Below are 23,204 nucleotides of genomic sequence, written 5' to 3' on the forward strand. Positions count from 1 at the left end.
GACAGCCTTAGTGGAACCCCGAGCTTTGATTACACAATGGACCCGCATTTTCTCCTCTGTGATAGGTTGTAGCAGGGGCTGCTCCTCCAGCACTGGCTAGACTCTTCAGGAAAGAGTCTCTGGGTGGCAGGTACATGATCCTAGCACCTAGAGACCAAACCAGGCTTGGCAGGGGTTTCTTTGAACCCAAAGTTCTGTGGTAAAACATTCTAACCAAAAGCAACTTTTATTTCTTACACTTCCAGGTCACAATCGGCCGATGGAAGTCAGGACAGGAGCTGAAGCTGGAACTCAAAGCTGAACCCATGGAGTCTGGTGCTTGCTGACCAGTTCTCTCTAGCATCCTCAGAGACTCAAGGTCAGCTAACTTTCTTACGCAACCCTGGCACACCTGCCCAGGAATGGTACCGCCTACCGTGGGCTGAGCCCTCCCACATCCACCATCAATCAAGATGATTCTTCACAGACAGAACCACAGATCAGTCTGGCCTGGTCCGTTCCTCAAGATGATTCTAAGCCACGTTAAGTTGACAGTTAAAGCTTAACTAGGACCCAACGGGGTCCTGGGCAAAGATAACTCAGACACCCAATGGGGTCCTGGGCTCTGGATGCTGCTCAAGACTTTGGCATCCTGAAAACATCAAGCCTCTGCTTGGACCTTTTCCTATTCCTGTTGTGGGTGATGTAGAGGGCCAGCACCCAGAGGTGCCCTGTGGCGCTCAGTTCACACACACACACACACACACACACACACACACACACACGACTGCTAGTCAGGTCTCTGAAGAGCAAGAGTAGGGAGGGGGCTCCATCTACTGACCACGTGTCTGCTCTCCAGATGTTCCCTCTTTCCTCTTGGGAGGGAAGCAGATAGCCCTCCTAGTACCTGGACCTGCCAAAGGGCAGTAACTGAGACACAACTGGTGCCATGCTTTCGGATGTGACAGACGGGGCCTGGAAGATGCGAGGCAGCTTTGCTGAGATCTAGAGAAGGGATACCAGCAGACAGTGGTCACAATAGCCCAGGCCTATATGGTCGTACTTGGGAGGCAGAGGCAGGAGGATTGCTGTGAGTTCAAGGCCAGCCTGGTCTACTAAGCTGGACCTAGCCCCCCCATCACACACACACTTACACACTCAACACACACACACACACGCATATACACACACAGCTCCAAGAATAGCTTAGGATTTAAGGAGAGAGAAGGATAAGGCCCATGTGCCTGAGGACCCTTTCCTGGTTGGTCTAGAGCTCCAGTAGCATAGCCTGCTCTGCTCAAGGTAGCTGAGGAAAGGGTCCAAGGACAGGGAGGCTGACCTCAGAGGCAAAGGCTGAGCAGGGCCCAGGGATGCCTTCTCCTGCTGGGTCCTGCTGCTGAGAGATGGGATCGGAGCAGAACAGGCAGCTCGTGACCACATGTGTCTGGGCTCCTGAAGAGCCTACCTAAAGCAGAGAGCCTGGATCTGAGAGAACCTGGGTCTCAGTTCAGGCCCCGAAGAGGCCTCCTGTGGGAAAAGCCAGCGGGATCTGTCAATCCACAAAAAGGATGCATGTAACTTTGTGCTCTGTATGTGTCATCCCACATAGATGTGCAAAGTGTGTGTATTTAAACATGAGTGTGTCAGTGAATGTGTGAAATACCAAGTGCGTGTATGTCTGAGTGTTTGTGTTTGCACATGTTTGTATCCATAAGTTCATTTGTCTATGAAAATGGGTCTTATGAGTACCTATATGTATAGTTCTAAGTGGGTCTCAATATATTTGTGCATGTGCCCGAGTATGACTGTTTATATGGGCTGGCACATGCATGTATGTGTGCATCTGTGCAGAATTAACCTAGGCTGAGCCTGCTGTCCATACTAGAGTGTTGTTCCTACTCCCGCCCCCACACGACACTGCTGTCACATGACTCATCCTCCCCCACTCAAAGGGCAAAGTAGCATGTGGAGGAGACTCCTGTGTGGCAGTTTCTCGGGGACTAACCAGGGAACTGGTAGGGGAAGGAAGAAGATGGCTATAGAGGAGCAGCTGGAGCTGGGAGAAAGACAGGCTGGCACAGAGTGGGGGCCATTGTCACAGAAGAGCCTGGTTCTCACCCTGGCCAGTCTTCTGGACAGTAGGGCCACATGAGTGTGCATCCCGAGATAGAGTTGGCCACTGATGACTGTCTGTAGCACAGGTTTCATTTCTAAAATTTAGTATTTAAAATTTTATTACATTTACTAATTTGTGTGTGTGTATGCGTACAGAGGTCGGGGACAACTTGCAGCAGTAAGTTCTCTAATACCATGAAGATCCTGGGGATCCAACTCAGGTCATTACGCTTGACAAGTTTTTACCCGCTGAGGCATCTCTTCTCTGCACCGTGGGGTGCAGGCTTGAAGAACATCTCAGGACCCTGCATCCTGAACTTCATCTACTTGGACAGTTGGTAGCCCTACCCTCAGAGAACTCGGGGAAAGGGAAATTTAGGGTATATTCCCCAAGAGTGGTGGTGGTGTGTGTACATGTGAGTGTGGGTATGTGTGTGTGAGAGAGACAGACAGACAGACAGACAGACAGACTACTGAGGATAACCTGAGAGGCAGAGTGGGCTTGGGCACCAGGCCAGATCTTCAAAGCAGGAAGCAAGGCAGGTAGAAAGGATAGCACTGATGTACAGACCCTGCCCAGCCTCAGGGACAGGGGCAGACAAAGAGGGAGGGCTGAGTGGTCACAGTTCTCCAAGACTGGGAGGAGGGAGTAGGGTTCAGATAGTTTGGGAGTTAGAGGTCAGTCTGACCCAGCCAGGCAGGAGACTGCATAGCCTGGGAAAGATCCCGCCCCGTGATACCCGTACACGTGAGGCCCCTCCCCCAAACACCCGCTTGGGCAAGTGTGTGGGAGCAGGAGGGAGCAGGCCTGAGCTGTGTTGACCGGTTAGGGCCAGAGAACTCTCTTATCCTGGGGCATTAGTCCTCTAGGCCTGGGTGGTACTGGGGATTCCGGCTCTGGTCCACTGGCCTTCCCCTGCCCCGCCCCCCTCGTCCTCCAGTCTTTGGGACATTCTGTCCCCACTATGTGGTCAACTGGGCCAGGTCTCCTCCTCTGGCAGGTACCTAACCCTGGTGGCCAGATTAGCTGTGGGCATCCTGAGCCTGTTATGAGACCTGAAGGAGGACCGACAAAAGTGACCCTTTGTCCAGGTTTCACCAGGACACCAGTGGGCGTGGCGAGGGGGACCCACAGGTCCTACCTCCTGTATAAGGCACTCAATAGAAACTGCCAGCACAGCTACAGGCTGTAGGCGCCGGGCCGGTCAGATCTTCATCTCCAGCCTTTCTTGCACCTGATGCCCTCATGGATAAAAAGGAGGTGAAAGCTTTATTTTTTGCCTACAGGGTGTGCGGGTCGTCCTAGCCCGAGGCTGGCTATGAGATATTGCACCCGGGTGGTGGGGAGGAGCGGTGGTTCTCTTTCATCCTGGGCTCAGAACGTGGTCTCATGCCTGAAGCCATGGGACCGCTTTGTAGAGGGACAGTCTGAGGCAAAGTAGAGGGCTCAACTAGGGCGTGGTCAGGACACCGGGTTACTTCGCGTCCTTGCCCACTCTAGTTCCCACGGGGCCACCCCAGTCTTAGAACCGTGGGTACCCAGATCGCGGAGTTGCTGGCAGCGGCGCCCCCTGCTGGCCGACAGCTGTGGGGCGACAGACGCTCCAGCTGTTTGCAAACCTGGCCCAGGTGTGCATTCTCTTTTTCCACCCTGTATCTCCCAGTCTCCTTCTAAGCTGCCTTTCTCTGAAATGCACCAACGACCTCAGTCCTGCAGGCTTCTCAGACGATCCCATCCCTACGTTCCCGGAGAAGCTTTGTGTAGATGCTCCACTCTTCCTTGAGGAGCTCGGGATCCGGGGAAAAGGAGAGTATGGTATGGAGGCCAGGTTGGAGAGAGCTGCAGGCTTAGGTTTGGAGGCCCGAGGCAGGAGGTGGTTCGGAAGGCCAAGGGCCGTGGAGCTTTGCCCAGCCCCAGAATGGACATGGTTGTAGTGGCCACGAGGTGCGAAGGGCTGCTCAGGATGCGCTAGAGTACTGCGCCCTCCTCTCCCCTCCCCAGAGTATGGCTATGTCTTTCAGATAGCTGACTTTTTTATTTTTAAAGCAAATTCTTCCCAAACTAATACTCTGAGTCACTTTAAACAGTTCATAGAATTAAATAGAAACCTAATAAAATCTGCAAAAAGGTATTTTTAAAACTACTTCGTTAGGGTGTGATTTACATTCTATAAAAATCCACCCACTTCGAACAGTTTCAGAAGTTCGCCCACAACTCTATGATTTTAGTAAGTTTATCTAGCTGCACAGCCATCAGCATCATCCAATTTTAGAATATTTCCATCTCCTCCACGTGCTCCCAGACCCGGCAGATGTCACTTCCTCTTCCCTCTGTCAGCCCAGGCAAGCACCAGCCCACTTGCTTGTTTTATAGATTTGCCTTTTCTGGACATTTTCTGGACACTACGAATGGTGTCTCACGACTTGTTGAGTTCAGTGTCTAGCCGCACTCACAGGCGGTCATTTCAAGGTTTGCCCGCACTGTGGTATTAGTAATTCCTTCGACAAGAATGTCCCCTTACAGGGATACACCACGCTTGGATTTCTTCTCCACCAGCTGCCGCACATTCCAGGTGTTTCTGCACGTTGGCTGTCATGTATGTAGCTATGATAGATATTTGTGGCTTGGTCTTTGTGTGGACACAGCATTTTTCTCAGGTAGATACAAAAGACAAGAAACAACAAAAAGCAAGCATTGCTGGGCTCCATGGCAAGTTTATTAACATTTGAAGAAACTGGATACTCATTATTTTACATCCCTAACAACGTGCTATAAGGGCTCTGCGGTTCCCACATTCTGCCAGCACTTGCTGCTGTACTCCTTATGATGGGCCAGCCCAGTGGGCTGGAGTGACAGCCTGGATATCAATCTGGGTATTTCTAATGGCGAAACACTAGTGATATCAGCAGCCTCTGTGTGTGTGTGTGTGTGTGTGTGTGCACGCACGCACGCACTTGTGTGCTCGTGCTTAAAGATATTTATGTGTCATCTTTTCTTGCTACTATTTCGAGACATGGTTTTGAGTAGCTCATACTGGACTTGAATTCAACATTTAACTGTGGACAACTTTAATTTCCTGCTCTTCCCACCTCCTCCTGAGCAAGTGTTGAAGATTTCAGAAATTACCACCACACTCAGTTCCACTCATACATCTCCTTCTCCTTTTTCTTCTTTTCCTATTCCTCCTCCTCCTCTTTCGAGTCAGGAGTTGTTTGTATAGCTTTGGATGTCCTGGACTCTCTCTGTAGACCAGGCTGGCATCAGAGCCAGAGATCTACCTGCTTCTGCCTCCCAAGTGCTGGAATTAAAGGCATGTGCCACCACTTACCAGGCTCCATGTATTTCTTTGTTAAAACATCTGCTCACATGTTTTACCTTTTTACTTGGATCCTATGTCTTGTGTGTGTGTGTGGTGATGTTTTTGTGTGTTGGATGAACTCACACATATGTAGAAGCCAAAAGGTCAACATAAAGCTTCTTCCTTCGTTTAGGTCTGTGCTTCATTTTGAGCTGATTTCCATGCATGGTGTGAGGCAAGGGTCTAAGCTCATCTTCTGACTGGGCACGTAATCGTCACGGTACCATGTGTTGGAAAGGCTACACTTTCTTCCAGCAGATACGTCAGTATTTTTTATCAGAAATCAGTGGACCGTTTGTAGATGCTTCATGGATCTGTGTGTTGTGTTGGGCCTCATGCCAGTTCTGTTTTTATTACTGCAGCTTCACAGTAAGCTTTGGAGTTAGAGTGTGTCTGTCCTCCAACTTGTTTTTGTTAAAATTATTTTGGATCTACTGGATTGATCTTTTACATTTTCGTACAAACTTTATGATTGGGTTACTATTTTCTGCAGCGAGTGAAAGAAGCTCTTCCACATTTTGAGCCTTTTAATCTATGTACCTGGAGTGTTTCTCCATTGATTTAGACTTTTAGCATCTCCTGGAAATGCTGTCTGATTTATTTATTTATAAACAGCATTTCAGGCTGGCCTCCAACTTGACACCTGAGGGTGACCTTGAACTTCTGATCATTTACCTCTGTAGGACTGGGATAACAGGAGTGCACCACTATTTCTGGTTTTAGGCAGTGCTAGGAATCAAACCCAGGGCTCCTGGCATGCTAGCAAGCACTCTACCAATTGAGCTACATCCCCAGTCTTGTCACTTGGCTTTAAGTACTTAAGCATGTCACCGTTGCTCTACTGTTAGGCTTACTTCTATGTATTGTATTGTTTTCGATGCTGTTGAAAATGGACTTGTTTTCTCAATTTCATTTTTGATCTATTTGCTGCCAGCATCTCGCTATGTAGTTGACCTCTGTGAACTGTCCTGGTCCCGGAAGCCCCCTATATCTTCCTGCCATTTCTCCTTTTGCCTCGCAAATGCAGAAGTATTTAGTTTCAAATGGAGCCATGGTTCTCAACCTGTGGGTTATGACCCCTTTGGGGGTCACATATCAGATATCCTGCATATCAGATATTTACATTACGATTCAAAACAGTAGCAAAATTAGTTATGAAGTAGCAATGAAATAATTTTATGGCTAGGGGTCACCACAACATGAGGAACTGTATTAAAGGGTCACAGCATCAGGATGGTTGAGGAAAAGAGAACTCCAGGTAACTGAAAAGGATCAGCGAAAGAACAGAGGGGAAGAAGCCTAAGGAAATGATCCTAAGATCTTTAAAGTTTCGAACTCCTGGGTTCCCACTTAATCTGCATGTGCATGTGTCTGATGCCAATCAGAACACCAAACACTATGGACAACTGATCTTGAAGGTCAGCCTCCACGTCCCTGTGAGCCCACGAGCCGCTGTACAGGCAGGCTGGTTCTCAGCAGAACTGCAATGCTTTGGAAACCGAGCTGACTTGGGAACATATTCTCCATGGTACAAATGACAAGGACATCAGCTTTCCAGCTAGGGAAAGGAGGCTTGGGATCTCATAACAGAATATGAAAAGTTTCCAGACTAGAAACCAAATCACTGGACATATGAAAATTCCAATAATCAGCCAGGTATGGTGGTGCACACCTTTAATCCCACTTGGGAGGCAGAGGCAGGCGGATCTCTGTGAGTTCGAGGCCAGCCTGGTCTACAAAGTGAGTTCCAGGACAGCTAAAACTATACATTGATATCCTGTCTCAAAAATCACCAAATAAAAACAATCAATCAATCAATCAATAAATAAATAAATAAGCAACCACAGATGTCAGTGAGGCAATGACTCAGACATCTACATTTTCCTTCAAGGACTTGTGTGTTCATTTTTTTTTTTTGTTTTTCGAGACAGAGGTTCTCTGTATAGTTCTGACTGTACTGGAACTCATTTTGTAGACCAGGCTGGCCTTGAACTCACAGATATGCACCTACCTCTGCCTCCTGAGTTCTGGGATTAAAGGCGTTCACCACCACACCCAGCTGATGTATTATTGAGACAGGATCTTATGCGTCCCAGGCTAACCTTCAATTTGATAAATAGTTGAAGATGACTTTGAACTCCTAGCCCTCCTGCCTCCATCTGAGATTACAGGCATGTGCTACCACACCCAGTTTATGTGGTTGGTGATGGGAATGGAGCCATGTTTGCCAGGCAAACTCTCTACCAACGGAACAACATCTCCTTAAGAAAACAACAAAGCTGGGTGGTGGTGCATGCCTTTAATCTCAGCACTTGTGAGGCAGAGGCAGGCAGATCTCTCTGAACTCCAGGCCAGCCTGGTCTAGAGAGTGAGTTCTAGGACAGCCAGGTCTACACAGAGAGATAAGAAGAAAACAACAACTTCAAGGAGCTATTATGAAAATGTTCCAGCCATAAATTTCAGAAAAATGGCATAAATATTATTGCAAATATCAAAGTAGAATGGCTCAGTAAAGAAAGGGAAGACATGAAGAACCAAAGGACCTTTTAGAACTGAAAAATCCAGTAATGTAAAAAGAAAATGAACCTTCCTGAACAGAGTTGGTAGCAGAATGGGCGCAAAAGAAGTAACCAGTTAACTGAAAGACAGATCTACAGAAATTAATCTATACAATATGAAGAAATAATAATTTAGGGGTGTAGAAGGGAAAGGCACTTCCCACCATGGGTGAACCTGAGTCCAGTTCCTGGGACCCACAAGGTAGAAAGAGAGAACCAACTCTTGAAAGGAGTTCTCGGACCTCCAGACACAAACAGAAAATGTAGTTGATAAAACTGTGCAAATTGAATGCAAAACTATAGATTCAGGAAGCAGAGCAAATCCCAGCCAGAAAGCCAGAAAAACCTCTCTAAGATACCATTACTTCAGTCAAAGTGAAAGCTAAAGACAAGGAGATCTTAAAGCCTATAAGGGGAATAGGATGTGTTACCTATGCAGTGCACAAGTTAAGACGCCTGTGTTTCCTCATTAGAACCCTTGGTGTATAATACGGAAGGAATCGGCATAAATGCTTAAAAAGCTACCATGCTCAACCCCACCGCAAAACACATGGGTGTACATCTAACACAACACGTGCAGAATTGGCGAGCTGCAAACTACAAAATACTGTTAGGAAAAAGCATCAAAGACGACCTCCACAAATGGAATCTATGTGCTAGGAAATATGAAGGCAACCTAGTAAAGATGTTCAAAATGTGATTTATATATTTAATATAAAACTGTCAAAGATCCAACAAGATTTTTCTAAAAATTACTTATTACTGTGTGTGTGCATGCTTGCATGATGTGTGTGTAGGTACATGTGTGGGTCCATGATGTATGTGTGGGTGCATGATGTATGTGTGGGTGCATGTGTGGGTGTATGATGCATGTGTAGGTGCATGTGTGGGTGTATGATGTATGTGTAGGTGCATGTGTGGGTGTATGATGTATGCATGGGTGCATGATGTGTGTGTGGGTGCAATGTGTGGGTGCATGTGGTACATGATGTGTGTGTGTGTGTGTGTGTGTGTGTGAGATGTGTGGGTGCATATGGTGCATAATGAGTGTGTGGGTGCGATGTGTGGGTGCATGATGTGTGAATGCAAGGTGTAGGTGCATGTGTGAGTGCATGTGGGTGCATGTGTGGGTGCATGTTGCCTGTATGCTCATGTGGCTGTCAGGGGACAACTTTGGAATGTCAATTCCATCCTTTCATCTTTATGTGGGTTCAGGGGATGGATCTCAGGTCACCTGGCTTACCCTGCAAGGGACTTTACCCACTAAGTCATCTTTCTAACACATCCAGCAGGATTTGTTTTGTTTTGAGCCAGTGTCTCATGTAGTTCAGGCTGGACTGGACTTTGACACATAGGTAGAACTGGCCTTGAATTCATACTCCTTCTGTCTCCTGTTTCCACACCACCATCCCTGGTTCCAGCAGGATCTTATTGTAGATGCAGACAAGCAGATTCTAAGATGTACTTGGAAGGAACAGAAGTGGAAGAATTAAAACTATGGAGGTTTGTGTGGGAGAATTGTCTGTATTCTGTCAATCATATTTTAATAAAGCGCTGATTGGTCAGGCAGGCAGTATAGGCGGGAAAGCCAGACTGGAAGTAGAGGTGGAGCAAAGAGACTGGGAGTATTCTGGAAAGCAGGAAGCTCCCTCTGCAGTTCTGCCCAGACCACCGGAGAGGAAAGATGTAAGCTGCCCCGCTGGAAAAGGTACTGAGTCATGTGCTAACGTAGATAAGGATAATGGGGTAACAAAAGTTATAAGAGCTAATAAGTAGCCTGACCTAGTGGGCCAATCAGTTTATAATTTTATGGAGTCCCGTCTGTGATTTTCTCTTTGGGGCATGCCGACTGTGGGGTATCAGGCGGGACAGATACCCCAACAAGCCGGTCCTCATACTACATATGGTGCCCAGACGTGGATAACTGAATCCACAGAAAGCTTGAGAAAGCTTGGAAAAGAATAGAGTAAAGCATGTTTTCTTGGTATGGTAGCAGCAATTTCTCAGGTCTGCTCTGCTTGCTAGAGGCAAGCAAGGCTCTCAGCTAAGAGAGGCTTCCTGACTCAGCTTTAGCTGCAAAACCCTGCAGCTCATTAAGAGGTCCTGTCATGAAACACTTAAACGGTGTTGATCAAAAGCTGAACGCATGCTTTTTGGTTTTCAACCGTAGCAGGAAAAAAAGCTGCACTGTTTTAAATGCTGGCTTTCTGGACTGTCCTGCCAGGGTAATCTCTGACTCTTTCAGGCAGGCAGTCCGACTGAGTGCGGTCTGTGAGCAGAATGCTCAAGCTTGCTTGCTGGCAGGGACCTTGAAACACCATAGAGTTGTGGCAGTGAACACAGCTCTGGCTGGTATCTCAGTCACGGGGCTGGAAAGCTAAGGAATGGGATGGATCTAACTGTCAATGCCACGGCTTTAGTCTTACCCATTGAAGACTCGTGTGGTCAGAAAAAAAGAGATATGCAGTAAAGAGAGATTCAAAGAGGAAGAAAACCTCTAAATGGTTTACAGTGTGTTAAAAATATATGCAGGCTGAAGGTTAAAGTTCTTAAAAATAAAAAAGAAAGAAAGGGATAAATAGGGTGTGGTGGTACACACCTTTAATCCCAATGCCTGGGAGGCAGAGGCATATTGACATTTGTGACTTCAAGGGACAGAGGCAGAGATTAACCTCTGTGAGTTCATGGTGTGGTAGCATACACCTTTGAGCCCAGCACTGGGGAGGCAGAGACAAAGGAATCTCTGTGAGTTCAAGGACAGCCTGGTCTACAGAGTTATTCCAGGACAAAGATATATACAGAGAACCTGTCTCAAAAAGTCAAAAGTTAAAAGTAAAATTAAAAGAAATAGAGGTTGAAATAAAGCCACATAAAGATGGAAAATATACAGAGAATCTTGATACTGTGTGTTATTATGCTCTCTTTGAATTGTTTGAATGCTGAGGAAGGAGCAACAGTCGCCAAAAGACTTTTGTTTGTAAATACTGCTGAACTAACCCAATATAGGTATTTTGAAAATACCTTGACTTCAAAACTGAAGTCAAAAGGTATGTTACTTTGGAGAAGAGATTTTGCTTTTGTTTCCACAGAAAATGAGAAGCTGTGGATTCATTCTGAGTTAAGAAAAATCAGGTTCGATAAAGGAAGACCACCTGAGAAATCTCTGATAGGAACAGATGGCCCAGATGACAGAGTTCTTCATCCAGACGAGGTTCAAGACTGCTGCCTGAGATGATCAAGACTCACAGGATATTCCAGTCAGGACTTGATGATAATTCTAAATTTTCTTTAGGTTTCCATAAGATTATCAGCGCCCCCAACCAGCAGGAAGTAGCCTGAAATACTATGCCCACATTCCCAACAAATGGATTATGGGTATTTTCCTTTGTTTAAAAAAAAAAGAGGGAAATGGTGTGGGAGAATTGTCTGTATTTGTCAATCATATTTTAATAAAGCGCTGATTGGCCAGGCAGGCAGTATAGGCGGGAAAGCCAGACTGGAAGTAGAGGTGGAACAAAGAGACTGGGAGTATTCTGGAAAGCAGGAAGCTCCCTCTGCAGTTCTGCCCAGACCACCGGAGAGGAAAGATGTAAGCTGCCCCGCTGGAAAAGGTACTGAGTCATGTGCTAACGTAGATAAGGATAATGGGGTAACAAAAGTTATAAGAGCTAATAAGTAGCCTGACCTAGTGGACCAATCAGTTTATAATTTTATGGAGTCCCGTCTGTGATTTTCTTTGGGGTTTGCCGGCTGTGGGGTACTGGGCGGGAACAGATACCCCAACAAGCCGGCCCTCATGTTACAGGTTTGAATGAGAATGGCCCCATAGGCTCATAGATTTGAATGCTTAGTCATCAGGGAGTGGCACTACTTGAGAAGGATTAGGAGCTGTGGCCTTGTTGGAGGAAGTGTGTCACTGGTGGAGGGCTTTGAGGTTTCAAAAGCCCAAGCCAGGCCCAGTGGTTCTCTTTTCTTGCTGTCTGTGGATTCAGATGTAGAGCACTAAATTACTTCTCCAGGCCACATTTGTCTTCCAGCCACCATGCTCCCTGCTGTGAGAATAATGGACTAACCTCTGAAACTGTAAGCCAGCCCCAATTAAACGCTTTCTTTTATGAGTTGCCTTGGTCACGGTGTCTCCTCACAGCAATGGAACACTGACTAAGACAAAGACCAAATCTGAGCAGTAAGGACAAGCTATCATTTGCCATGACTGGGGAGAGCTTCTAATCCCAGTACCCCGAGGCAGAATGAGCATCCCGAATCTGAGGTCAGTCGGGGTCTACATAGTGAGTTTCAGGCCAGCTACAGATAGATAGTGAGGTCCTGTCTTTAAAAAGTTGTAGGTCTCATACTCCCGGGGCCATGACAGTGTGCGGTGACAGAAAAGTGACAGATGTACAGATCAGTGGAAACAGACCCGAGGGGATGTAGTTATGTCTCCACTCGTGTGCACACTAGGAGGAAGTGGACACCATCCCCTCCCCCCCCCCCCCTCCCCAGGAAGAGCAAGGTGAGCTTGCTGGGAGTACACTTTGGTGGCCTCCACATCCACAGATGCTGGAGACCTAACTCCTTCAGGGATCGAGGCCAGAGGACCCACACGTGAGCAGCCAGGAAGCCCAAGCTCAGAGACCTACAAAGCTCCGTGGGGGTCACACAGGTGGGGGGTCACCTATCAGGACTCCGAGGCCAAGAAAACAGTGAACCACAGAGGTGGGTGAGCTGGCGGCTTCCCAGAGTGTCTGAGTGGGCTATGTGACGTAGGAGGGCCTTCCTCCTAGGAAAAGAAGTAGCGTTGATGCAGGGGGTCATCAGCTGCTGCTGGTTCCTCTGCCACCTTCACCAGCAGGGAGCCTTGAAGTTGTGCTTCTGGCTGCCTCCCTTAGCCAGGCAGCCTGAGGCCCAGGGGAGACTTTGCCCTTCTCCCATTGCAGATGTGACACCCCGCCCCCCCCCCCGAACTTCCCCTCCCCCGATTCAGAAGGGCTGAGGAGTCAAGCCCTGTCTGCTCCCCCTGCGACAGCTGCCTCCTCTGTGCGCCCGGGATGGTCTCAGGTCTCGGGGACCCGCCCTGCAGCTGCTGCTAGTCCCCACCTGTGCCCTCCTGCGTAGCCCTAGGGGAACTGTGAACCTGCTCCAGTTGGCCCTCAGGGACACGGTGAAAACCAGACCTCCAATCTGGAGGAGGTGGGGCCAGGGACGTGTTTGTGCCAGCACCTGACTAGTCGCCCCAGGGGGCCCTTTCTGCTTGGAGCCAGGGTTTCCGCCCAAGACGCCAAGCGACTATGGTTTCCAGTGAGACGCAGGTGGTCCAGTCTCCCCCCCCCCCCCCATCCAGAGCAGCACTGGCGCCCTTCTTTAAGGTTAAGGTTACTTCACCTAGATCCCGGGCAACGAGTGCCTCACCTACCTGCCCCTTCCCACATCTCGGTGACCTCTACCCTCGCTGTTCACCATTTATCTTCAAAGCCAGTTCTTACATTCCGCCTGCATTCCGCCCTGCAGCCTCCAGGTGGTGTGCCCACCACGCGCGCATGGCGGCTCCGCCTGCAGTCCCAGGGCAGCTCCCATTTCTCTGCTATCTCCCAGGCCCAATCCTTGGATCTGCTTCTCCACCTGTGAAACTCACATTTCCACTGCCTTCTACGCTCCACGTGTGCTCCATGATCTTGGTGTCTTGTCCTCATATAGTTCTTGGCGCCAAAAAAGTGCAAAAACAATGAAGTTTACTCTCACTTATTTGCATGGTGGAGCAGGGAGAGGGGTAGATGGGCCGGGGAAGGGAGGGAGCGGTTTGCTGGGTATAGGGTTAAGGCTACGAACCAAACAAGACGATTTCCAACCTTTCAAAACAGTGTTTAAATGGAGTCAGGGTAGAGCTTAAAAAAAAAAAAAGCAATCCAATCTATTAACTCACAACATAATAAGCAGCAATTTAAAACCACCATTAAAATAACTGAGTTCTAATTGGAAGCTGTGTTGATCCAGGATGACTCCGGAAGGGGCTGAAGCAGGCAGGAGTGCTCTTTGTAGAGCTGGTGAGGTAGGCTAGGGAGGGTCAGAAACAGGCTGGGGGGAGGGGGCTTGTGGGGTCAGACTCGTGGGGACATAGTCTCCCTACCTCGCCTGCAGATTGAGCCTTCTGCCAATCCTATAGTCCGGATTTTCGGTTTCTGTGCTCTGCCACCCTCCCGAGTTCGTCCCAGGGGTCCTCTTTGCAAAACTCCACTTGGCAGAATCTATCTCCACTCCACTTGCCCGCCATTACCAGCCCCAGGACACAGCCTAATTGTTCCTTGCTTTCAGCGTTCTGCTCTAAAGCCTGGCCAACCTGGCTGTCTAGGCTGAAAGCCCAGGGCCCAGTAGCTCACAATGGGGTTTTGCCCAACTGTTTTTCCCACGCTGCTAAGTCCTGATTCCTGAACCTTCCTGTTTGCATTTCAGGAACCCTTTGTGCTGATGATGGGTTAGGATGTCTACATATGTAGTTCCAGGACAGCCAAGGCTACATAGAGTGATCCTGTCGTTGTGTGTCGCCCCCCCCGCCCCCCCCCCTCCCTCCCCCCTCCGCCAAAAGAGCTACATCAAAATCGACATGAGGAAAAAGTGAACTTGCAGGGTTGCAGGGTATATACCTGGAAACCCTTCCTGACCCCAGTGCTGTCTAACAAACAGCACATACTTGAAACAAACCCTGAAAAATACAAACAGTGGTTGGCCCACGAAACCATATTCCAGTAGCTAGGTGGATGCTTTGGGAGCTTTGCCCAGCTCACTAGCTCACTCCCATCCTCGGGATGTGTGTTCTTTCTCTCTCTCTCTTTCCCCAAAGACAGGGTTTCCCTGTGTAGTCTCAACTGTCCAAAATCTCAATCTGTAGACCAGGCTGACCTCGAACTCAGAGGTCTGCCTGCCTCTGCCTCCCGGGTGCTGGGGTTGAAGGTGTGTGCGCCACCACTGCCTGGTTTAGGCTGTTAACTTTCATCCCACGCCTAACTTAAAAGGCGTGACTTCTGGCTCCTGGTGGCTCCTGGGTTTTCCCCTACCCTCTTGACCTCTGATAAAATTGTCTTCTAGCTTCCTTCCGAGCCCACTTCCTTTATTAATGAGAAAAGAAACCCCCGAAGTCAGCCCAGTTTTCCTGGAAACAAAGAGCAATGGGCTGAACTGTCTGGAACTGAGCGTTACATAACAATTCCTTTCTTGTTTCTGTCAGGTATTTGGTCACAATGACCGAACTAAAAGAGACACCATGAAAACATGAAGCACAACTCCGTCTACATCCTGAAGTCACAGGAAGAGAAAGGGGAAAAATACACAGAAAAATACTCGAAAGAAGAATATCTCCCAATTCCCTGAATTTTATGATATATGAATCTATATAATGAATATATGTATATATATAAATTCCATGTGGGTTAAACTCAGATATTCACACTGGAAAACATCGTTGCAGTAGGAGAGAGATCAGGGAAGATGCCGGGAACACAGAGAAGGAAAAGAACCCCGGAGTCCGGCTGAACAATTGCTGTGAAGATTGCCTGCACAGAGACAGTGTTCCTTTCGCATGTAAGAATGCTGAAGTGTCAGTGAATCACACGGGAAGAATGAGCACACACAGCCTTTGTCCTTCCCCAAACGTAAACCTGCAGGTTTCTAGGACTCTCCCGAGACCCCTCTATCGCCGTAAAAGGCATAGCTAAACTTCTCTCGTGCAACTCCCGTGACCCGTGATTTATGATTTTTATCTTGTGCAATCCTAGCCTTGACATCTCTGAAGTCACTAGAATCTCATTCGCCAAAAAGAAGCAGGAGCAGTGGGGGTCTCTTAGCAACCCTTTGAGATTTAACTGAGGAGTCACTGAAATTCTTCTCTGCAGTGAGTCAGGAAGTGGAGTGGAGGTCTCTGAAGGGAGTTCCGGAAGTAGTGCAGGAGGCAGCGTGGAGCTGTCTCTCCAGTCCATGTCCCATTGTAGATATCCTTTAATCCACACAGGAAGGCCCTTTGATAAGGACCGCAACAGCCCTGTCATCACTGCTACGCTTTTCTGTTCTGTTTTTCGAAACAGGGTTTCTCTGTAGCTTTGTAGCCTGTCCTCAAACTCGCTCTGTAGACCAGGCTGGCCTTGAACTCCTGAAGATCTGCTTGCTTCTGCCTCCTGAGTGCTGGGATGAAAGGCGTGTGCCACCGCCGCCCAGCCAGTGTCAGGCTTTGGGCTAGGGTTTAACCAGGACACATCCACCGGAAGCAGTCTTTTTCCTTCTGTTGTCACAATTGCTGTACTAATTCTTCCCCAAAGGACGATTACAGACTTCAGTGGCACCTTACCCACCTTTAAAATGGGCACACTCTAACCAAACGTACCTTTCTTCATTTACCCTACATCCTCCCACACATTAGCAAGATCCTTCTCTTCTTGGCAATGTTAACACACACACACACACACACACACACACACACACACACACACACACACACCTACTTCTCCTCTACCAGGGATTCAAAGCTGGCCTGCAGGCCTGTGTTGTGGACTGCTCATAATAAAGGACACTACTCCCCACCCTATCACAGGGGCCTGAATCTTCCTTAGAGCCTCCACCATGAAGCTCTTTGTCTGCCCATGGCATTAACTCTTCTTATACACCTCCATTGACTGGAGCCCTCACTGTAGTGACCAGCTACTTCAGCACCCATCTCTGTCGAACCAGACTTCTCCACACACTGGAGGCAGAAAGGAATACCAGCCACAAAGGTGCCGTATGTACTGGTGAAAGTGGGTGTCAATCTGTAGATCGCGATCCCTTTGACAAACCTCTATCTCCAAAAATATTTTCATTAAGATTCATAACAGTATTAAAATTTCAGTTATGGAGTAGTGACAAAAATAACCGTATGGCTGGGGCCCCCACAGCATGAAGAACTGTATTAAAGGGTCACAGCATTAGAAAGGTTGAGAACCACTGCTTTAATGCCAGCGCTTGAGACACAGAGGCAGGCAGATCTCTAGGAGTTCAAGGCCAGCCTAGTCTACATAGTGACTTCCAGGAGAGCCATAGTAAGACCCTGTCTAGAGAAAACAAACAAATAAAAAAGAAATAACAAATCAATGGAGAGCCAGTCACTCAAGTATCAACACAAAAACTCAACTCTTACCTCAAAAGGGATGAAAGAGAACTCATTCTGAAGCCAAATATGAGTGATAGTGTCTGAGGGACACAGATTCAGATCGCCTCAGATCCATGTAACAATTTGATGAAGCTCTTATAGGAACAGAACAAAGTCACAGGTCAAGTCAGTTTTCAAATGCATTGGTGAGAACATCAATGGCTCACAGGAAGTGATCACAGGAAGTATGGAAATCTCAGCTGCTGACCTCCAGTGCTCTCTAATAGCACAGCCTTTTGACTGCTGGAGACTAGGATGTTAACCACCCCAAACGGCTTTATCTGTTAGTCATTAGATTTGAAGTTGGACACTGTAGAGAGCTGCGTAGTGCCGCGCCTTAAAGATGGCGCTGGTTTCCACCCTCCACCTCCCCGATGGTGAGTGCTCTCGGTCACAAACAACTCCATATATGGCTAAGGCTAAGGATCTGGCTTGCTTCCGCATTTCTGGACCTATCTGCATTTCCCACGTAGTGAGTAGAGTCAAGTATTGCATCTTCCTTGGTGGTGAGGCGGGCGCGACAGGACACGGAGGTTGGCAAGGAGTGGTTATTTAGGGGGCTGAACATAGCACAAGGTGATGTAACTAAGCTCTGGGCGGGTCCACAACCATTCCAGCCTGCCCACAGTTAATGAACTTCCAGTCATCATTGCTGGCAGAGGTTCAGGGCAGGGTGCAGCTTCTGGGGACACTCTCTACGGTTCCCTTTGTTGGCTGTCATAGTTCGTGAATGCAGAGGTCACATGTTTATGACATTTACAAAAGTCCTGCATTGCTAGGAAGCTCGTTCTGAGGCTCTGGGTGCCCTGGGTGCAGATGCGTCTGAGCAGTGGGCAGGACAACAGTCTTCAGGAGAGAGGAATGGCTGCTGAATCTGTCAAGAAAGGAATCCCTGGACTGTGTCATTAAAAGCTACTAGTCATTAAGATCAGGATTTGATTTTCCTTATTGTATTTTATATTAAGAATGATATACCTAAAATAAAAATAATCAATAATCAAGAGTTCAGTCTGAGAGGTGGGAGAGATGGTCAGAGGTTAAGAGCATTCACTGGCTGCTCTTCCAGAGGTTCTGAGTTCGATTCCCAGCAACTACATGGTGACTCGCAACCATCTATAATGAGATCTGGTGCCCTCTTCTGGCCTGCAGGGATACATGCAGGCAGAACACTATACTAAATAAATAAATCAATTTTTTTTTGTGTGTGTGTGGTTGTTCAAGACAGGATTTCTCTGCGTAACAGCACTGGCTGTTCTGGAGCTCACTTTGTAGAACAGGCTGGCCTAAAACGTACAGAGGTCTGCCTGCCTCTACCTCCCAAGTGTTGGGATTAAAGGCATGGACTACCTGGCTTAAATAAGTCAATTTTAAGAAAAAAAAAAAGAGTTCTGTCTGGCTCAATGGTGTGAAGACATTTAATAAGAGAAGAAAATCATTTAAACAACTAAAGTTTGTATATATATATGTATATATATATATATAAATTTGATTGACTATATGTTTCGCCTTGAGTTTACAATTATTTTTGCTCTATGGATTATTTTATTTATATTTAGAGTATTTAAACAAATCTGCCATCTTTTCTTTTTTACTTATTTCTCTAGTTTGACCTTACACCTATAACCTTATATGGAGGGGCTAGTTCAAAAGAAATATTGTTAAAGGCTTATTTATGTTATTATTGTTAAATGTGTGTGTGTGTGTGTGTGTGTGTGTGTGTGTGTGTGTGCAAATGAGCGCAGGAGCAAAGATGTCACATCAGCTGGGGCTGGAATTGTGGGTTGCTGTGAGCCACCCAGCCACCCAGCATGCATGCTAGGAACTGAACTTGGGACCTCTGCAGGAACAGAACACGCTGCTAACGGCCAAACCATCTCTCTAGACCCAAAAGATGGGTTTTTAATATAACTGTTGTCAACTGTTGGTAAACCTGGCCCATTTTATTATATTGGTATTAAACCAGATTTAGTTTGGAAAACTAAGTGGGAAGTCACACTGCGGAAGAAATTAGATAACAGTGTAGTGTTTTTTTAAAATTTATTTTAATAGGATTGTCACCCAGGCGTGGTGGCACACACACTTTTAATCCCAGCTCTCAGGAGGCAGAGGCAGGTGGATCTCTGTGAGTCTGAAGCCAGCCTGGTCTACAAACCAAATTCCAGGACAGCCAGAGTTGTTACACACTGAAACGCTGTCTCAAAAACAAATAAAAAACAAAAGCAGACAAAAGACTGACTTTTTATGTACCAAATATTAATACCAGGGACAGAACTAACACGATAACTCCATAGTTCTTGTAGACATTTTGGGGTGAGGGTTTCAACACAGGGTTTCTCTCTGTGGCTGTCCTGGAACTCCGTCTGTAGGCCAGACTCACTTTGAACTCACAGAGGTCTGATTGCCTTTGGTTCCAAACTGCTAGAATGAAAGCTGTGCATTACCACAGTCAACCTTCATCCCCCATTTTTGAAGACCGCTGAATATGTTGCCAGATGAACCTTAGAGCAGAGAAGCAGTTGGTCAGACGGACTTGGATGAAGTCTTTTTCCTCCAGCCAGAATGCAATCTTTGATATGTCTCTCTCTTTTTTTTTAATGAAATCATCTGGTTTTATCTTTGGAGGAAGACTCTGTGGTTATTTTTGAATTGTTAGTTTTTATAGTTTAAAGTCCTTATAAAAATACATATTTTCCTTTAATAGAAATGGTTCATACAGTTTTTACCTAATTTTCATAAGATGTCAAGTACTTATGAGGAGACAATGGATGGTTTCTAAAAGAGGTAAATTTTAGAAGGAAGCCAAAGCTTTGATCAGTTTTATACTTATTAGTGTTATTAATGTACTGGGCCAATTTTTTTAAATATTTATTTATTATGTATACAATATTCTGTCTGTGTGTATGTCTGCAGGCCAGAAGAGGGCACCAGACCTCATTACAGATGGTTGTGAGCCACCATGCGGTTGCCGGGAATTGAACTCAGGACCTTTGGAAGAGCAGGCAATGCTCTTAACCACTGAGCCATCTCTCCAGCCCCTGGGCCAATTTTTATAAAGATTTATATATTTGTCTATTACAATCAATGAGTTCCATGTAATTCAGTAGGAACGTCTGCAGTTAAAGAAGTGGGTATTCAACGTGCAGTGGGTATTCAACACACTTGAATGAGAAAACACAAAATGAATTAAATTATAATTCATTCACAAATTTTAAGAGTTTAGTAAAATGATACAACATTTAGTCTAGATATAGATAAAATTATTTAGAGACAGGATAAAACAAAGTTCTTGTTTTTTAAAGCTTTTTTTTTGGTAGATATTGCTGAGAGCAGATTAGTACTTCAAAAGCCTTACTGTTGCAAATAGAGAACAAGCATTAATTTTTGTCTCAGGGCTATTGGTTTTGATCATAAAAACTTTAATAACTTAGAGCGAAAGAGATTGCTTAATGGTTAAGACCTTGAACTACTCTTGTAGAGGACCTGAGTTCGATTCCCAGCATCCATATTGGGCATCTCATAACCATTTCTAAGCCCAGCTCCAGGGAGAACGGACACCTCTGGCCTCTGGGCACTGCACCCCATGCTGTGACTCGCCCAGGTTGGGTCAGGAGTAGGAGGGAATGAGGAAAGGACAGGTAAGTACAGGAAAGCTGGGCCATGCTGAAGCAGCACCCAGACAGCCTGGAACCTCAGTGTGTTTATTACGGATGGCACAGTCTCCCAGCCAGCTAGCAGGAGGAGTCTGTAGTGAGTACTCCCAGGCTGTAAACAGCCAGGAGGAGGAAGCAGCAGTTACTTGTTTCTGTGCACACCAATCAACTGCCCATAACACTCATACTTGGACCAGAGGAAGAAGGTTTGTTTCCTGAGCCTTGCCATACGGTGAATGGCTGTGCCAAACGCCCATAGGTCGAGGCCTTGGTCCTTGTTACGGCTGTGCCCATGCCAACAATACACGTTCACTCAGGACTTCACTCACTCAGGGCTTCCTCCACTCCCTCCACTCCCATGAACAGATCCACCAACAGACCACATAGTTAAAAGCTAGAGGGATGTCTCAGTGGTTAAGAGCACATATCGTTCTTGCACAGGACGTGAGTTTGATTTCCAGCACCCGTATCAAGCGGTTCAGAACTATAACTTCAGCTTCAGGGCTAACACACCCCTCTGATTTCTTCACACACAGACGTACACGTGAACACCTACATAAATAATAAAAATATTTTCAAAATAAAATATTAAAAATATGGTAACCTTTATCTTATAATCTTCTAATATTATTCTCATTTGTTTCCATTTTTTTCCTCTTTTTTTGAGACAGAGTTTCTCTGTGTAGCCCTGGAACTCACTCTGTATAGATCAGGCTGGCCTGGAACTCAGAGAGCTACCTGCCTCTACCTCCAAGTGTTGGAATTAAAGGCATATACCACCACCACCTACACAAAGTTCTTTCTTAACCAAAAGGATTTTTTCCCTTAAGCTTTTTTTTTTATCAAAAACATAATGTGTGTGTATATATATATATATATATATTCTTTTATATTTCTTTTTTTACTTGAGAATTTATTTCTTATCTTTATTATTGTTATTATTTTTATGAAACTTGGATTTTTTTGTATTGTTTTGTTTTTTTGAGATAGGGCTTCTCCATATAGCCCCAGCTGTCCTTGAACTAGCTCTGTAGACCAGGTTGGCTTCAAACTTGGAGATCTGTCTGCCTCTGCCTCCCAAGTGCTGGGATTAAAGGCGTGCACCATTGCCACCACTACCACTCAGCAAAAACATTTTTAATAAGAATTTTAAATGAAAATTCAAGAGGAGGTAACTAAAACACAGAAAAATATGATGTTTTAGATATTTAGCAGTCATAAACACAGGCAGAACATATTAATAATCCTTTTTATCTCTGTAGTATGTCAATCATTAACAAGTATTTTATCTAAAGTCAGAGATAAGTAATTGCTCTAAGTATATTATTTTGGCGTAATGTAACACATTAAGACTATCTTTTTTTCTTTTTATTTATTATTCTCTCTTCTTTCACTCCCTCTCTCTCTCTCTCTCTCTCTCTCTCTCTCTCTCTCTCTCTCTCTCTTTTTGATACAGGGTTTATCTGTAGTTTTGAAGCCTGTCCTGGAGCTAGCTCTTTAGACCAGGCTGGCCTCGAACTCACAGAGATCCGCCTGCCTCTGCCTCCCAATAAATAAACCACCACTGCCTGGTTTATTTATCCTTCTCTTATACAATACATCCCAACCGCAGTTTCCCCTCCCTTAAGAAAAAAGAAGAGAAAAGAGAATCACTCTCATTATACCCATAATAACCAAACTCCTCCTTCTCTTATGGGAATTCCCATGAAAGGAAACCCCCAAACAATAATGTGGCCCTTGAGGATTTTCCCTCTTGTGTTCCACTGCTGTTAGTACAGTATATTCTGATCTTTTCTACTGCCTTGCTTTTAATACAGTTTCTATGCTACTTAAAAAAAGAAGATTATCTATAAACTCCAAGATGTCTTTGTAAGCCTTGAAGCAGTTTTTTTTTTTGTCTTCTTCAGTTTCTCCTCCCTATTCTCTCCTCCCAGCCCTTCCTCCCACCTCCCCCCATTTCCACTCCTCCACTGTTTCCCTTCAGGAAAGGTCAGGTTTCCCAGAGATATCAACCAAATTCTGCATAGCAAGTTACAGTAGGACTTGGCACATCTCCTCATATCAAGGCTGGATGAGACACCCAGTAGGAGGAAAAGGGTCCAAAGGTCAGGGGAAAGGGTCAGAGACAACTCCCACTCCCACTGTTAGGAGTCCCACAAGAACAGCAAGCGGCACAACCATGATATATATGTAGAAGACCTAGCTCAGACCCATGCAGGCTCCCTGATTGTTGTTTTAGTCTCTGCGAGCCCCTATGAGCCCTACTTAGTTGATTCTGTGGGTTGTTTTCTTGTGGTGTCCTTGACTCCTCTGACTCCTGCAATCCTTCTTCCCTTTGAAGCAGGCTTTTTAGATGACTGTTTTTAAAAAATAT

At 46.2% G+C, this 23,204-nt stretch overlaps 1 long non-coding RNA gene across 1 annotated transcript; it reads left to right on the plus strand.

Annotated features, from left to right (window-relative positions):
* The first annotated feature begins 252 nt into the window (after nt 1-252).
* On the plus strand, nt 253-18,376 carry LOC146891042 (uncharacterized). The gene is made up of 2 exons (XR_014997967.2): nt 253-3,355; nt 15,231-18,376. It is a non-coding gene; the product is annotated as an uncharacterized LOC146891042 (long non-coding RNA).
* The last annotated feature ends 4,828 nt before the right edge of the window (nt 18,377-23,204 follow it).

Source organism: Myodes glareolus, chromosome 19 (genome assembly GCF_982192425.1).
Source record: "Myodes glareolus chromosome 19, mMyoGla1.1, whole genome shotgun sequence".
Taxonomy (NCBI): Eukaryota; Metazoa; Chordata; class Mammalia; order Rodentia; family Cricetidae; genus Myodes; species Myodes glareolus.